This window comes from Solea senegalensis, linkage group LG6 (genome assembly GCF_019176455.1).
Source record: "Solea senegalensis isolate Sse05_10M linkage group LG6, IFAPA_SoseM_1, whole genome shotgun sequence".
Taxonomy (NCBI): domain Eukaryota; kingdom Metazoa; phylum Chordata; class Actinopteri; order Pleuronectiformes; family Soleidae; genus Solea; species Solea senegalensis.
In genome coordinates, this window is record NC_058026.1 from 2,974,299 (window position 1) to 2,992,241 (window position 17,943).

Sequence of the window (17,943 nt, forward strand, 5' to 3'; positions counted from 1 at the left end):
TCAATACTTATCACAAATGATACAACCACCTCGCGCGGACCTGCAGGGGATGTAATGTATCATTCACAGCCAGAGACAGAGCAGCAGTAATGGTTTAAACTTGATAGAATCAGGTCTGGTAACACACAAGGCTAAAGAGCCGGTATGTGAAACAAGTATTTCCCTGAGCTCTGCATTCAGTAAAAAAAAAAAAAAACCTTCATGCAATAAAAGGTCCTATTTGATCAGGAGACACACATACACAAGGCCACCGAGCCAGGAAAAAGAGAAAAGTGCAAGTCATTGTCTGTGTATGTGTGTGTGTGTGTGTGTGTGTGTGGAACAACAAACTGCCACCTTGGTGTGTGTGTGTAGTGAAGCCTTGAGCCGCACCCCTGAGTGCAGCTATCTCTCTCACACACACACACACACACAGTGAGAATAAAGAGAAAATAAGAAAGACAGAATGGGACGGAGAGCGGAGCTGCACGTCCTGATACACATTCACAGCTCAACACAATCCTACATCTTCACCTAGAAGCACTGACGGGCAAAGTTTACAAGCATTTACATGGCTCGGAGCAGACAGCAAACTCAAAGGGATGTTTATTAGGCGCATACGTTCCATACAAATATTCTGATTAGAATGGAAGAAATCTAATTAATTGCCTGATTCACTGAATGAACCCCCCCAAACTCGTAATGTAATCATAGCAACTGCTTTTCAAGGGGCTCTTGTTAGATTTAATTGGGGGAGAGAGAGAGAGAGAGAGACAGAGAGAGAGAGGCCTGAAACTGGAGGCATGTTTTTCCTTGTGTGGCATGACAGAAAACTGTGAAAGCTGAAGTATTCGGTGATATACATATATATGTATATATATATATAAATATATATATATATACAAAGGAAAAACACATCAACTTTTCTGTAAACAAATATAGCAGGGGCACTGAGAGATGAGACAGTGTACTCACTGTTAGAGATGTCTTCAGCTCCTTGTCATAACTGCTGTAACACCTGGAGAAGAAAAGCAGAAACAAAACTTCAGTGTGGTTCAGGTTAAAAATACAATCTGAACACTTGATCATATGTGTAGTTGTGATAGTGCTGGGAGATTTCCATTTGACAGCCTCAAGGGGAGGAAGCCCCTAAAACTACCTGAATATCAAAGTATAGGTTACGCCGCTTGGTATTTGTGTTTTTTTCACAGACACGGCGAGCAGAAAATAAGAAAAGAAAAGAAAATACAGCGACATCTAAACCACTCCAACTGCACACACTGAGATATTCACACACGGAAAGTCTCTTTCTCCCCATGCCCTTTCTTGCAAAACCTGTTTGTTGGAAATGGATCTAGACACTGGAGTTTTGAGTGTGAGGATATTTTCCCTAAACACAAGACAGTTCTTGCAGAGAACCAAGCCTTACCAACGTTCTCACGCCCATCTCTCATGCACTGTCTCTAAGGCCCTCCTGTGCTCCAGCTGAGACTAATGTGAGTGACTCACAATAACACACGCCACCCTGCATTGTAGATCATCATACACAGGGACACTTGCAGTTTATTTGATTCATTTTCAAGGATATTAATAGCGTGTGTCATTACCCTGATATTTTTTTTCAGTTAGTTAAAAGTCATCATGTTTTAAACTGCATTAACAAACAGTACAAACCAGGAGTGGGACAAAATATTGTTTCAGAAATGACTGATTTAATCATAAGATAACATACATAAAGTAACCTGAATAATATTTACAGTGTAAACCAGGATTCTACTTGAGATATTGCACTTTTATGGAGGCAAATAATGACATGTTGAAGACATAATATGTAACATTTATCCATTAAAATACCTAAAAACAACAAATCGAATGTTCTGTCTTGTTTTAGTAGCATTCCTGTATTAGCCAAAACATTTCCAACACTTTAAATGCATAAAAGATCCATATTTCTATTCTTCTCTTACTTTTAGACAAACCTTATATGTTATTGTGAGGATTGTATAATAGCTCCACTCTTTAGGTGCGCGACCATCATGCTAAATGCACTGAGCTGAACATATATAAACAAGATATTATAGTTATGCATTGTCTCATGTTCTCCATGTCTACTATACAGAAACTTCAGTTTCGTATAGACATTTCCATACACACCAAAAACACACTGTGTTCTAACACTTGTGGGCAGCCATCTAACAAGGTTTTGTTGACAGTAAACACATCCATCTGGTTAACAGAGACAGAACCAAGTCTCATGGGTGCTGCATTGGCACGTTTGCGGTCAATTATTACGATGACATATATCTATTTTTACTTATAGGGGACACGTTATTTTAAAAATAACTGCTTTACGACTGAGTTTAAGGTAATCTCTTTGTATGTTTGCCAGTGATAAAAAGTGTGCATTTTGCCGTTGATGATCCTGAGAGAGTTTGTCTTTTCAGTTGCCCTCCGGTCACGTCAAAGTCTGCGGCACATAACGCAACACACGTCTGTCATTGCCGCTGAGCTGAGATCACCTCCTATAAATGACTGTGTCGATATTAACCGCCGCGATTGAACTGTAACAGTTGCCTTCATTATCTGCGTCCACCTCTCGTACACAGTCAGAGACAAACACACACATATGCGCAAAGTACAGACACGCAACTGCTTTGATAACTCATCACAGTCATAATGATAACAGAGAGCCAGGTAGGCTGAATTCATCTGCAGCTTTTTCATAAAGCCCTATTAGTGAATGATTAAAGGATCGGTGCTCACAGGGCTTCAGCACGGAAAATGATTTGCCAGCCACGACGCAGGTGAATTACACTGGATAAGAACGCCAGTGCTGCCTGCCATCGTTTTCCTGACTGAGAATCCAGCTGTTAGTCTATTAACCTCATTTTAGTGTGAGATCTTACCAAGTTTTACATCAACAGCAGATGGATAAAATACCAAAACACACAAACGCAACATTTCATCTCGGACTGTCGTCATAAATAACGTCAGCTATTATGATATCACTGCTTCATCAAACTGCTATTTTCACTATCAGTTGAATCGGCCGATTGTCCAAAGGAGATCTTCAACACGGGCCGTTTTCTACCACATAAGCAAAAAATAAGAAGTACACACAGCTGAGACAATAAATCAAAAGCTACTGAATCACGGGAGCTGCATATGATTATCTTTTGACTGACAAATCAATTCAGACGACTATTACTTGATTACTAGATCGGTTTGATTTTTTTTTTTAATCATTTTCAGCATCTTAAAGGGGAATATTTTCACAGGAATAATCAAAACTAAATAATTTTGTTTTGTGGACCAAGACATTTACTAAGTTTTGGGAAACAACATTTTTGAAAAGCATCACTAGTTGCACCCCTATCCAGTCTACTAATCAATTATTGCTTCAATCAATGACAGATTACAGCATAATAAAACTTCAATTGCAAAATGAAATAATCCGTTTATCTTCGAATAACAAACATGTTTCACCTACTGAGGGAACACATGTGATTGTGTCCCTGAACGTGACACGGAGCCATTTGTTAACAAAGCCATAAAACAAATTACTGCCACAAGTTATTAGCTTTAATACTTTTCGAGTAACAGCCCAAAATGCCATTTTATAATCGCCATCATTACTTACTAATTTCCATCTAATTAACTTGAAAAAAAGAGAGAGAGAGGAGAAAAAAAACAACAAGATGATGCAAAAACAGGAGTTATCTGCAAACACATAATTACCTGCATTTGCAGCCCGGGCATGCTTACACATGGACAGTGTACAAACCAAACTGTTGTGACATCGCTCTGAATTGTCTTGTTTGGTTTCTCTAATCTACTCCCCCCCCCCTTTTTTTTTCCCCGAGCCACACTTATGTTGACTTAAGTTTAGTAGTCATTCAGCTGCACTCAGGCATCTGCACGGGGTTAAATACAACGGCCGGACCTTTGTACGAGCCACAGAGAGAGCGAGAGAGAGAGAGAGGGGGACAAACAAGGAGGAAAGAAAGAAAGAAAGAAAGATTATGTATGCTCCGTGTGAGTCTTCTCTACAAAAAAACTTTGTTGGTATTCTTGCATGGGAAACAAGTGTACACTGAAAATACACATCTCGAGATTGGCCTATAATCCTTTGCTTTTGAATATTTGATGCCATGTTTAGAGGAGCAACACTGCTGAGGTGTTTGTCTCTGTTGTCTCGACTGATCTCTGGCACGCCGGCTCCCTGTGGGAGTGAGCTGGGTGAAACTTGGCCGCAGACATTTTCCTGAAGCCCCCAGAACAAAACAGGCAAGTCTTGACAGTCTGTCCGCCACAGAGTCGTCACACAATCAGTTGCAGGAAACCAATCCCTAAATAGCAGTGATTCATCTCATCATCACACACAATGCCAGTACACAGCGCACAAAGACGCTCTCTCTTCCTCTCCCTCTCTCTCTCTCTCTCTTTCTCCGTTTTACCCTATCTGTCTCAACCCCCCACCTCAGTGTGGTCTCTCGTGCTGCTTAAAAATAAGTGCTTCTCCCAGCTTTCTTTGCCCTGTGATTTACTGGCAGTGTTTAACTGCAGGGCAGCATCTTTTATCGTTACATGATCTGGGGCTGAAAGCTGACAAAATGCAATCTGTGTGCGAGTACCTTTTGTATTTGAGTGAGCGTATGATCAGGGCAACGAGGGAGCGGGAAGAGCAATAAAAAAAAAAACTTGTATTAGCAACGTTTGTCTAAGTGCAATTCGAATCCTCCCAGCCTCTCCGTGCTGTCTATGTGTATATGTGTGTGTGTGTGTTGAATTTACAGTGCGTGTGTTTGTCATTCTGCTAAATGGTTTCTTCCTTGACTTGATGGAGCAAGTGCCATCTCAAGGGAACAGGTTACACCGCACACACGCGCAAAGTAAAGCGCTCTGAGACTGGCGGAGAGCTCAGAACATTAGCACGATCCATTTTTGAGAGACAGAGCGTACATACTGTATATATATGAAATAATATTCAGCGATATTTCTGTCTCCATACGCATTTCGCGTGGTTATGGAAGAGATTTTCACAGAACTAATGCTAAATTGTACAGAATCTGGCTCTCTCTAACCTTGTGCATCATTAGAAATAGGAATGTCCACAAAACACTGATATATACTGTATAATAATAACTAATAATTTAATATAACCCCCACAATACAGTCACAGGTGAAAATTCAAAGTTCAAATTGCCAGTCTACAGTCGCCACCAGATATTTTAAAGTAATTAACGACTGTTCAGCAGAGCTTAGCCTGCTTGCATGTTCTTTGGCATCATCAGAAAGAAGACAACAGACAAATAAGTCAGCTCCTTAAACTGCAGTCAGTTGTCACCAAGGGGAAATTTGGACTGAAAAAGATGTTTAAATTTCAGTGTCGAAAGGGTACAGCCTCTGCTAAATTCTATACAGTAATTCATCGCTAAAAACTCTTCGAGCTTCTCTATTTTATTGCACCCAATCCCAATCATCGGTGTCTCTTCTCGTATTCTCTACGTGCACGTGATAACCCTTGATGATAACCCTTCTCTTCATGGCAGACAGTCCGTTATTGCATTAGCAAATCCACTTCCTTTTTCTTTTGCTTATTTTACTTCTTTTTTCTTTTTCTTTTTTAACCCCGATTCAGTTCGGCATTGGAGCTGTCCCCGCAGGTAGTGACTACCCACAGCTCTGCTCGGAGCAATGATATCAGTACAGTAATGTGACCACATCATCAGCGGAGGATAATCAGGCCCCGACACAACAGGTCCAGTGTATCGTTACAGCCTGGGATGATCCATCAGGATGACGTGTGAAGGTCAGAATAGCCGTGACCAACACAGCTGTCACGTCTCCTCCCAGGACACTCTTGGCTAACTGGCCTTCCAAAACACTCAGCACAAAACATGGCCAAATGGGGAGCACACGGGCCAAGGCCAGCAGAACATTCCTATAACCCAGGCTGGACTTGTAACATGACATAATCACCCTCCATACAATAACAAGGAAGGTAGAATCGGTGCTGTTTGGGCTCCAGCAGCAGATTACGGACTGCAAACTGTTTTAATAGCCACTAATGAAAACACTGTGATGCCTGTTAGTGTCTGCTTTCAAATATGGATTCAACATCCCAGATATAGCCACAATTTTAAATGACTTCCAGCTCCGTTCTGTTGTGGGAGAGGAAAAAGGCTACAGTTGAGATGTGTGGAGAGCAGATGTGAGTCCACTTTGATTCCACTGCCTCAGAGTGTGTGTGTGTGTGTGTGTGTGTGCGTGCGTGTGTGTGTGGAGCTTCTATTAAATGGATCTGCTGTCTCCTTGATCAAGGGAGTCAATAAAGGGCCAGTCCTGTCAAACCCTCCGGGGCGAGTGCGTATGCACATATGTGTCCGTGCGCGCACGTGTGTGTGTGTGTGTGTGTGTGTGTGTGTGTGTTATGGACAGAATTTGAAGTACTCTGACAGGTGAGTGATTGAGTGCTTTCATTTCCCTCCAGCGACAACAAGACATGCACACACAAACATGCATGAAGCGCATACACACACACACACACACACTCTCTCTCTCTCACACACACATCAGAGAATGGGGAGAGGGAGAGAGGGCAGTTGTTTCCTAAAGGATGCTGCTCCTGTCTGCATGCTTAAATTAGCTCTAAATGTTTGGATTACACATGGGAGCTCTCACAGAGGATTTAGCAGTCGTAGCCTACAGTCCAGGGGATGTGTGGGTGTTTCCATCTACACACTCACACACACACACACTCACACACTCTCACTCACTCACTACTCAGAAAAGTCTCAGCGCAAACATTTAAAAAATGTTCTTGCAGCCATTACAAACATGTCACATACACATAGCATTGGAATTCTGTACACCAACATCACAACCCTGAATATTTACCGATATCAGATCAACACAGTCTTTTACTTTAGCTGTTAAAAAGCGTTTGTGCTCATGCATTACCACCTAGTTAAAAGTCGGTGTAAAAACACAATGCTTCAACTTAAAATCAGACCCATTCATTGCCCGTTTTATGCCATAAAAATTACTTTTTTTTGATATATGCTTACACATTTTTTGCTATCTGAAACTTTATCAAAGTTGCTAAAGTTTTTAAGCTCCCTTTCTACAACCCGCTTCGTCTATTTAACATTTACATTCTTTTCTTTTAAGTGCACTGCAGCGCACAAAATGCAGATTGGAGAGACGAACCACAAGTGTTATTCAATAAATATTTTGATAATTTAAGCTACATTTATCATAAGACCGTTGTATTTTATCAGACGGAGGGAAGGAAAATAATTGGCATCATTCGGACATAGAAAAAGCCTTATCAGTGACCTGCATTTCAAAAGCACGGCAGACATTTGCAGCTCTCACTCATGTCACATGATCACGGTGGCAAACATCTCTCTTTAAAGCACGTTGCCTGTTTACTGAAGCGTTAACACCATATTTAGGGCTTACAGATTGTATTGGATTTAATTTTTTGTGTCTTTTGTCTTTTGTATTTTGGCCAGTAAGACAAACACTGATGCTGACTATTGCATCTGCTCATCCTTGGCTCTAAACAGAGCAAACAGCGACAACATTCGCCGTTCCATTTATCAGGTTTTCTGCCACGAGGAGACAACGTTCTCACGTCACACTATTGAAGAGTGCAATCCTTGCTCGCTGCTGGTGGGGGAGGATGGGACACGCTCACAGACGTTGAGATGGGAGAGAAAGGGAGAGAGAGAAAGAGAAGGGGGGAAATGAGGGAGGTCAGCGCCCCCAGTCTCAGATAAAGGCCCTCTCCCTCCCCTTCTGCCTCAGCTTTCCAAGCCCCTGCCAGGATCGAGAGGCGTCTCACCTTACAGCTGTCTCTCAGTGTCATCGTTCAGAAACAGAGAGCACAAACGCAAGAGAGAGAGACAGACTGAGTGAAAGAGAGACAGACAGACTGAGAGGGGGAAAGTGGGACAATGCCACAGAGTGAGCAGGGCTAAGCTTTCATAGCTGGACAAGAGAGAGGGGAGGGGGGGAGAAAAACAGCAGCAGCAGGTTGAAGTGAATAAGGAAACCCAAGTGGGAGTACGGCTGTCTATTGGTGTTTTCATACTGCGTAGTATTAATGCTACATCACTTTCCACTATCTCTTGGAAGCCTTCGTAATCACTGATATGTGCTTTGACCTTTTCAAGACGGATTATTCTGAAACGTAGAGTGAACAGAGCTCGTCAGATCATTTCCTCCACACCACCAGACACTAACTGAACTCTGACAATTTCCTTAGAACAAAAAAAAAGGGGGAAATAGATTTTTAGTACATTATTGTGCGGCGAGACACACATGCCATGGACAGAGAAAATGAGAAATGAGAAAAGAGATAATGACTGTAAGATCACGTGCTATAGGGCTTCTGGGTTTTTTTTTTCCTTAAAATGCTAAAAACAGCCACTTTTAGCAACAGTCCCAGGTCCAATAATGGTTAATCCAGTAGCGGCAAGCATTCCAGCCTTTGCTGCTAACAAGTAGAAGTGGGAGAAATCATCTATTTTCCTATGCGTGGCGATTCTTTCTTAAACGTTTATGAAATGATCACGAAGAAGCCGTAATCGGAAAAATAAATCAAGAAAAACTTTTTAACACTGTGCTCGGTTGAATCTACTGAATGTTGAGAGTACAGATGCCCAAGCCAGCACAGTCTGGATTAAAAGCTGACGTGTGGGAAAAGTGCTGTCCTCTATGGAGTACGGGGGGTAAGACGTGAGCTGGACAAACGCCACACAATATGTGCGCTGTGTGAAACCGAACTAAAATACTTTGGCAACGCGACCAACATGAGCGACAACGTGACGCGTTAGCACCCGGAGGTGCAGGATAAACAAGCGGCTGCAAACAAAACTTTTCGAACGATGAAAAAGAGAACTGAGAAAAACATGAAGCACATTGTGAACTCCGTTTCCAGTGAAACATGTTGTTCCATTTCACGTTAATTAATGTCACTGGAGTGATGAATACTTTTGAATCGTAATCGCTCCCATCAGAGTCGCGAGGTATCTATAGATTCCCACCCCTACTAAGGAAAGACCGCGTAGGTCAGAAATGAGATGGGCTGGGTTCAGATCGACTGCATTTAGAGAAAGAGAGGAAACGTGGAGTGCAGATTAAAAAAAAACTTCAGAGAAGACAAGGGTGCTGTATGTGCAGATTTGGACTCCATGCTGCTCCACAGCCAACACGGCCAGGGCTGATTGTACTAGTGTGGTTTACATAAAACATGGCTCCAGACAAATACACATATTGCTACACTGCGCAGCTCAAAACTGCTTCCCTGTTTGTTTTTGCTCTATCCCTGTCATTTCTCATGGCGTTCGTGGGAGTTAAATATTTAAAATTCTGGCATCGCTTGGAGCAGGCTTTGCCAGCACAGCTAAAATAAAAAGCTTTTGTGGCAGCAGTGACCAGATTTTAAATGCTGAAGAAGATCAATAAATGGGGGCTGTCAAGGCGCAATCTCATGCATTTGTGTCTGTGTGTGTGTGTGTGTGCCCTGTCCCTATGCGTAAATGCTTGTGTTCTGGCAGCTGCTTTAAGAGTGAGTGTGTGTGTGTGTGTGTGTGTGTGTGTGTGTGTCCGTGTGTGTGCATCTCAACACCCACTAAGGCTCACAGCTCCCTTGCCTGCTACAAGCGATTCCATAGCATCATCAAGAACCCTACTCACCCAGGAGGCAGACCAATAGAAAACCAATATCATCTGAAACCTTCTTCCCCCATTTCTTTCCCATTCACAGTATTTCCCATCTGAGAGCAGCCACCAAGGGTGAATTCTAAGCAGTGTGGAACGCTTCCGTTTTGGTACCATAAGAATCCATTAAGAATAGAAACCAAAGTAACCTGCCCCAACTGTTCCATTCTTTGGCACCCTTCCCTAGGGGTAACAGGGTAAAATGGTACGGTACAGTCAGCTGATTGGGTGACAGAAAAATGTCACACCCTTGCAATTGGTGTAAATAAATCAAATCTATTTTCATACATAGCTTGAGGTCTTGTTGAGACAAACCGAGCAGGGAAAAAGGTGCCTGTTGTGTCGCGTTCGATGTCACGCCACTGACGTCACCACTGTTTAAGTGTGTAAACGTCAAACTATAATAGCAACACCTCCTCTCTGTCTCCATTATCAGCTCCTGCTGGAATAAAATGATGGCCACTCATACAAGACGGACAGACTGACACTGGTTGTGTTCCAATCCAGCCTCATTCGGCTGATGTTAAGTAAGAGGCTCCTGTTTTCACAAAGCAGTGTCTTTTTAAGAAAATCAGCACATTCATAATGTTGCAGTCATTTTCTTTCATTTCTTGACACTTTTGTGCTTTCACAGAGACAACATAAATAGATGCTTTCAGCAAATATAAAGTGATAACCTTTTTAGTTGTGTCTCCACTACGTGAGTGTGCGATGGAGACAAATGGTGAATAACGTGGACTCGAGTGACGTTCTACGGGCTCCACAAAAGCACCAAATACATCTGTATTTTCACCTCCACACTAATGTACAAAACAAAAACAGAACACCCGAAGTGGAAACAAAAAAAATCATCAGGACCTTTGGAGACTTCATTAAAAGAAACTAGCCTGGACTTTCCAAACGAGGCATCTCTTTGGAGGGGGGAAAATCAACCTTTTCACCTTGCTGGTGGAAAAACAGGCATCCCAACGAGACAGAGCATGCACAAACAACCTTGACTTTCATCAAGGAAATTCTCACATTGAATGATAAATAGAGGCCCAGGGGACGAACAGCAAAGAAGCAGCTTATCGCCTTTCCCTCCCAAATTTGGCTGCTCTGTCTCGTGTCTCCTGAAAGTCAGCACAGGGTGACCCACTTGCACTTAACACTGTTCATTGTTTGGTAATTAAAATCCACCGTATTTAATCCACACAGATATATACCGACAACTAAAATGGATGTTGATTTCTTGAGTCTTAATTAACAGCTAAACTTGTTCACTTGTTTTATCAACGGGGAGCACATGTCTTAAGAGTCTTTCACGCTAAAAAAAACAAACAACAGCATTGACTATTGCCAGCTGTTGTGTTTTTTTTTCCCACCCCTGTTACAAATGAAGTGAAGTGTGACGTCACAAAAGTATCAGCGGAGGACGAAGAAAACAACAACATCACTGTGGATCTCAGTGACAGTGGGTACACTTTTGTACCTTTTACTTCCATCCCATCTTCCTATTGATCCAAATGATGGAATATAAAAATACTGAGGGCTGTCTCAAGTTGTAAATAAAAGTATAGTTTGCTACAAACAGTCGTAGGTCCCGGCTATGCTTACAGCCCAAAGATAAGCCCAAAGAAAACATCATCGCTTCCTGTTACAGTTCCAACACGATAATACACATTTGGATTTCAAATTCACTCTCAGGTCAAAAATATTTTTAAACCTGGATTTATAATACTCATTAGATCTGTTAAAATATAGATGCCTTTCTCATCATTCAGACAGGTGGGCAAAGGCTCATGTAAAAAGTAGCTGCCAGGGAGCCTGGACTTTAGACAATTATTTGTGTACCTTGATGATTATCGGGGCATCCAGTAAGCATGCAGTGTTACCAGAATAGCAAGGTAACACGAGGTTAGGTGGATCAACTGAGAGCTAACCAACTTCCCACCTGAGAGGACATTAACCTGCAAGGCCATGTGAACAGGCATCAATAAGTGAGCCACATGCACGGGCCTGGAACAGAGCACAGAGCTGTGGGCCAGAGACAGACAGGCAGCAGATCTGTAACAGTAAGAAGCATTATCAATCTAATGCCTGAGCTTTTAGGGCTTTCGCTAAAAAGTGCCTTTTTTCTCACAGGACCATTAGGCCTTATAGGATTAATGTCCACTTCAAAAACATCTGTTAAAGTCATCGCTTTCTTGGTGCATTATTTCATTTGTCATTATTGTTTCCTGTGTGTGAGTGTGTGTGTGTGTGTGTGTGGAGATTCATATGGAAATGGCTGACTGGTGGGGAAAGAAGGGGAAATATGTCCGGCACTGCTGCTGAGTCTAACATTAGTCTTTGAATCACGGCTAACACAGAGCAGACCTCTACTTCCTCTCTAAATTTCACAGCTCTGTGTCAACGCTAACACGCCAAGATTTGACAGGACTCCCAGATGGCTATTGTTATCAAGAGCTTGTTTGAAAAGTCTGATTAATCTCAGGCTAAATATAAAACAATGACATCGATGCCATGAAATATTTAGCTTAAGTGTTACACACCGTCTGAGACTTACTTATATCGACCATTAAAAATGTAGCTACACATTTGCATTAGCGAGGTAGCGTCATTATCAATTACATTTCCATTCATTATTATTCACATTAGGATATAGCTCACTAAATTCACATGCTGTAGCCCAGGGTAAAAGTCAGAGAATAAGCAATACGCTTAATGACCAATAAAATAAATGAAAAATCCACAGAAATGTACAATAACTGTGGCTCATTTTTCATTATCAGTGCAACTGTGCTCCCTGGTATGGATTCAAATAAGTCCTCCCACTGTGTGAATCATTCATTCATGCAACACCGGAGTTTTAAAGCCTGCCCCACAGAGCGCAAACAACAAGTTTTCGTTACTTTCAGGATGTGGAACCGAGTTCTACTGAATCATCACAAAAGTTAGGATGCACACAAGAAAAGTATTAGCCTTGCTCTCACACAGGGAGCGGTTGTCACGTTCAACAGAAACCGCATGATAGCAAAAAAACAACCTAAGAGTGCACACACACAAGCTGTGGAATCACTAGACTTGACAAGCAGCATGACATGTTATGAGCAAGCATTGCCTCATACTCATGACTTAATCAATATGTCATGCACACTCTTGATGTCCATTTATACTCGGAGCCTTTTGTCCGTTCTTTCCATTCATTTTGTCCATCACTGCGCACGTCGCAGGATCACAGCAATGCAACCGGAAACTGTGGGGGCAGTATAGAGTCAAACGGCCAATCGGTCAGGAAAATTCAGGCATGTTCATTTCGAGGGACGAGTTGTGAAAAGTCTTAGCAGTCAAACGGAAATATTGACACTGCCACTCGTTATCCATCTTGGATATGAGTAATACTCCTCATTAATGGGTCTCTCGTTCCACAGATGCAAATGGAGTATAAATGGGCCTTCAGGCGTTTCCACACAGCAACAGAATGAAACATAGCAATCTTTTGGTCGCCATCCACACAAAATACCCTAAAACGCTGTAGTACATATGCCAGGCCTGTACATGGCACTGTAGTGCTGGTACACCAACACCGATTCCAATTCCTTGGGTCACCATTTGATTAAAAATCTATTTTCAAAATTGATTCAACACATTTGAGGGTCTGTGTGCCAGGAAAAGTTCATGATGTTGTCATGAAATCAGAGTAAAGTGTTTGCAAGATTAGGGAGCTTTTATATTTGGATAAACAAGTATCCCGGGTATCACCTGAAAAGGTTATAATTCTAAAACTGAAGCACTTGCTACTACAATGTAATGCTGCAGGTCTTTTGAAATGAAACAGGCTGTGTCAATGACAATTGAATTAACGTTTAAAGACATTTTCAATCTATTTAAAATCTTTGAGGATAAGAATCATCATTTTCACGACTAAGGAAACAAAATGAAAGTTATCATAAAGAAAAACAGACCAAACAATCTCCAAACACACAATGAGGAAAACAATGAAGATAAGGGACAACGAACGCAAGCGAGATCACCGCTTTCCCAAAGTAGCGTATTGGTCGTCTACATGAAAATGCAAGGTCGGCCGTTTTTTCCACTCTAAGCGTTTCCATGTGGATAAAGCTCCAATACAATAAAAAAAACTTTCATAGATTCACAAAGACTCGTTTTCGTGTGGACAGCCCCTACAAGATCACTCTTTATTTTTTAGAGAGCACAAACAATGAGTTCCCCCAGACATTAAAGAGGAAGACTAAATTAAATTAGTCTCTTGTTCAGTGGTAAAGGATCATGCAGAATACATCATTGTGTGCACATGGGATTTTCTCAAAAAGCTGTCCAAGTTCTGTCTCACTCAGCACCCCCAGACACAGAGCGGGAGAACCTAATTTCACGTAATCAGCTTAGTCAATAGCAACCATTTGCTGTGACTTTGGTAGACATGCAAAATAGAGCTTAACTATGTCCATGCTTAATACTGGAATGTCCAAGTCAAGCGGAAGTCCTCCATTATTGCTTTAAAAAACAACAACAACAGCTCCAATTTGAGGGAGATGAAGAGAAGCAGCAAAGAGGGAGAGAATAAAACTCCAGCTGAGAGTTGTTGTTTTGTTCCTTGGCCTGGAAAGAAGAGACATCCCTGATTTGAGTGTGCTTGAGGTAGCACAGTGTGATTTCATTTTAACCCAACATGGCAAACTAACACTGACAGATTTATTCCCCATTTTTCACTTTTGCTCTCGCTCAGCTCTCGCTCTCTTAAATTACAGGAAAACGCACACCACAGATGTATTAGTACTTCTTGTTGGTTTGTATATTCAGCTGTAGCACTTGCCCCGACACACACACACTTGCGCATGCACAAACACACACATCCAAACAAATCTGCACAAAATGACTCCCGACAATAGACAGCTATAATAGTGGTAGAAAACTGGGAGACACTGTTCCGTTTCAATTCACTGATACCACTAATGGCTTCTTAGCAGCTCCATGAAATCACGCAGCTGTCATAGAGATGCATCAGCAGTGAAAGGAGGGAAAGCCATCCCCATAAGGACAGAAGCACCGCGCCTTCATGTTTGGCTAAACATCTGCTCCTCTGCACTCCAGCTTTGCAGCAATAAACGGGCAAACAAAAGAGGTGGGAGGTGAAATGATCAGATTTTCCATTTCAAAGCATTTATTTCGGTTTGTTTTCTCTATCCCACCACCACCACTCCTCCTCTTCACTCAAACCACGCACAGGACACGGGGGGTGGGGGTGGGGAGAAAGTGAGATCAAGTTTTACCCCTGACGAAGAAAGAGAGAGACTAAAGGCTTGAGCTAAAATGATACCTTTTGTAAAATGGATGACAGAAATTAAATAAGGTCACCATTTTCCAGTCACTGGACAAGTCACTCTGCAACGAGGTCTCCTGTCTAAACTGTTGCAAACCAGCTTAGTCAGGTGTATGTTTTGGACTTTATCTGTTACAAACACTCTTATCAGGACCAGTAGTCCTCAAGGGGACCAAAGGTAGAACCTCATTTCGGAATGACTGGTTAAGGCTAGAGGTAACCTGTGAAATGTGGTTAGGTTAAAGCATTACACGGTTAAAGTTAAGGATACGGTTCGGTTAATGCTGTCCAAATGAATAGAAAGTCAATGCAGAGTCCTATCCTGACAAGAATAGCTGTGCAAACACGCGTTTGTGTGCGCGCCTGTGCACGTCCAATCAATCAGGCAAATCTATCCATCACACACCAATTCAACTCGGCGTTAACAGCAGTGCACCATTTGCCAGTAAAGGTTTCTTTAAAGGGTAATAAATGTGTGTTTACCATCACATAATTATTCCCGACAACTTTGAGATCCATAGGATGGCAACGTTTGACTGGCAGTGACATACATTATATTTTATATTTACTGTTCTTCCCTTAATGGGATTGTTGGTAATTATTATCCTTCCTTCCTTCCTTACTCTTCTACATACCCCTCCTCCTCCTCCTCCTTCTCCATTCATTCACGTTCAATCGCGGAGACAAACATAAAGCAGCACTGAGCAAACGCTGAAATCCAGTTTAACATTTCCTCTTTGAAATATACTTTTTGTGTAATACATGGGGAATCCAAGCGTGTCCACAAACATCTTCAAACATCACGAACCTGTGACGCTGCTTCAGGTTATGTTTGCCTTTTTTTGATATCCAAAACGCAAACAGTCTCTCTCCAGTTTGCTCATACTGGTTTTAAAACCCTCACAAGTTGACAAACTGTCAAGCACTTTTCTATCTTTTATTTTCAGTTTTTACCCTTAAAGCAACGCACGAGACGCGAACAAGTGTAAAAAAAAAAACTTTTTATAAAACTCGCGGTGAGAAAGAAAAAGAAAAGAAAATAGCAACAGCAGTGGATGCATTTCCTTTTAAAGTATCCTCCGTGTTTGTTTTGTATGAAAGAGAGAGGTGGGAGAGAGAGGAGGGGAGGCAGGGGTGCTTAGAGGGGGGGCGAATTTAAAATAACCAAGATGGCGAGAGGCTTGTTGTTTTGGAAGGGGCAGAAAAAATGGAGGATATTGTAATATACACAAAGGGATAAATTTCAACAACTCGGCCAAGCCGCCGCCGCCGCCGCCGCTGCTGTTAGCTTGACTGCACGTCTCTCTGTTTGAGGAAGCGACTCGCGATAGCAGCTACCTGGCACACTGGCCAGCAATGTGACTGCTAACTCCAACTCTCAGCTGCTCTCCCCGGGAAAAATCTTATATTATACATTCAAGTTAACCCGAAGCGAGTATGTGCTCGTGTATTTGTCGCTATTTGTTTTATTTGTCGCGTCCAAGGACCGTGAAAGTGGACGAGGCTTCTTTTTTTTTAACGGACGGACACCGCGAGGACCTTCCACGACAGTCCGGTGCCTCCTCGTACTTGCTCTTTAACGAAATACGCACCAAAGCGGCACATTTACACGGTTATTACGAGCAAACACAAACCATACGGCGAATACGGCGAAAAAAAGTTTTAATTCCTCGAATTAAACAAGTTATCAGCCACGACACGTCGTTGAGTGAACGGCAAGGAAGAGAGAGAGAGAGAGGGACACACACAAAGACGATTCCCACTATCAGGTCAGCACTCAGGAGAGGAGAGGAAGAAAAAACAACACTTCGTTTTAACGTTGAACAGGAGAAAAAAGTCAGCGGTTTGGACTCAAATGCGGGACATGGATGAATTACGATGTAACACGAAAACAAGCAACTATCTATAAAGCAGTTTACGCGAGCCAAAGAGACAGAAAACAGCGGAGAAACTAAAGAGACGAAGCCACAGCGGCTACGCAGCTTCTTCTGTGATGAAGGGAAATAAAACACTTACCTTATTTTGTTTAGTTTCGACTCTTACTTATTTCCAACGTGGTTTTTTTTTAGTTCTGCTAACACTTCGACTCGGTCTTCTTCTTTTCCCCCCTCTATAGTCGCTTTTGGTTATGAAAGAGGTCGAGGACGAGTGATAAAGAAGGGAATTGGGCAGTAATTGAGTCTCGGTGTGTGAGTGAGTGACTGAGTGAGTGTGTGTGTGTGTGTGTGTGTTAGTTACTAACAGCAGATTGAAGGAGACTCTTCTCAAGGTTTATTCAGCTCCACTTCAAGGAACCGACCTGACGTCAGCTCACTACTGCCACACAAAGAAAACTTATTATTTGTGCAGCGGCCGCTGCAATGAGGCAGCACACGTTTACTGACCGTTATCACTCTGTAACACTAGCAGACATGTAAACCTGTCACTTTGTTCAGCGACTAATAGTAGGTCTAGTTGTGTCTTTTTATTTATTCAGACAACATAAACAAAACAATGACTCACAACAGTGACAACAAGACATAAGGTTAATGCTTATATTCTATGTTTTTACTCACTCATAATATACACTTGATACACTACACCTGATCAAATAATAATAAATTATAATAATATTTATTTATAAAGCACCTTTTAAAAGGCAGAGTTTATGCAGTGCTTTCATGTGAATGAAAGCCAAACAAGAGAAACAACAACAAGGAATAAAAAGTGCAATAATAATAATAATGATGATTAAAGATTACAAAAGAAAAAAATGAGAACAAAGGTTTAAAGGGGGGAAGATAATAGTAATGATAATAACTGTCAATGTCCTGGGTCAGGATAAGGAACGATGCACGGAAACGCTAATTGAATTGAATTGAATTGAATTGACTTTATTCCTAAGCTTATAGAAACATCTTTTGAACAAC

The 17,943-nt window shown here is 41.8% G+C and overlaps 1 long non-coding RNA gene across 2 annotated transcripts in view; it reads right to left on the bottom strand.

Annotated features, from left to right (window-relative positions):
- Positions 1–17,364, bottom strand: part of LOC122771638 — a 30,993-nt gene extending 13,629 nt beyond the window's left edge. For both annotated transcript variants that reach the window (XR_006360633.1, XR_006360632.1), the window contains exons 1-2: positions 17,051–17,364; positions 955–997 (exon numbers count right to left, since the gene is read on the bottom strand). This is a non-coding gene — a long non-coding RNA (uncharacterized LOC122771638). The remainder of the gene's footprint in view (positions 1–954; positions 998–17,050) is intronic.
- Positions 17,365–17,943: the final 579 nt, after the last annotated feature.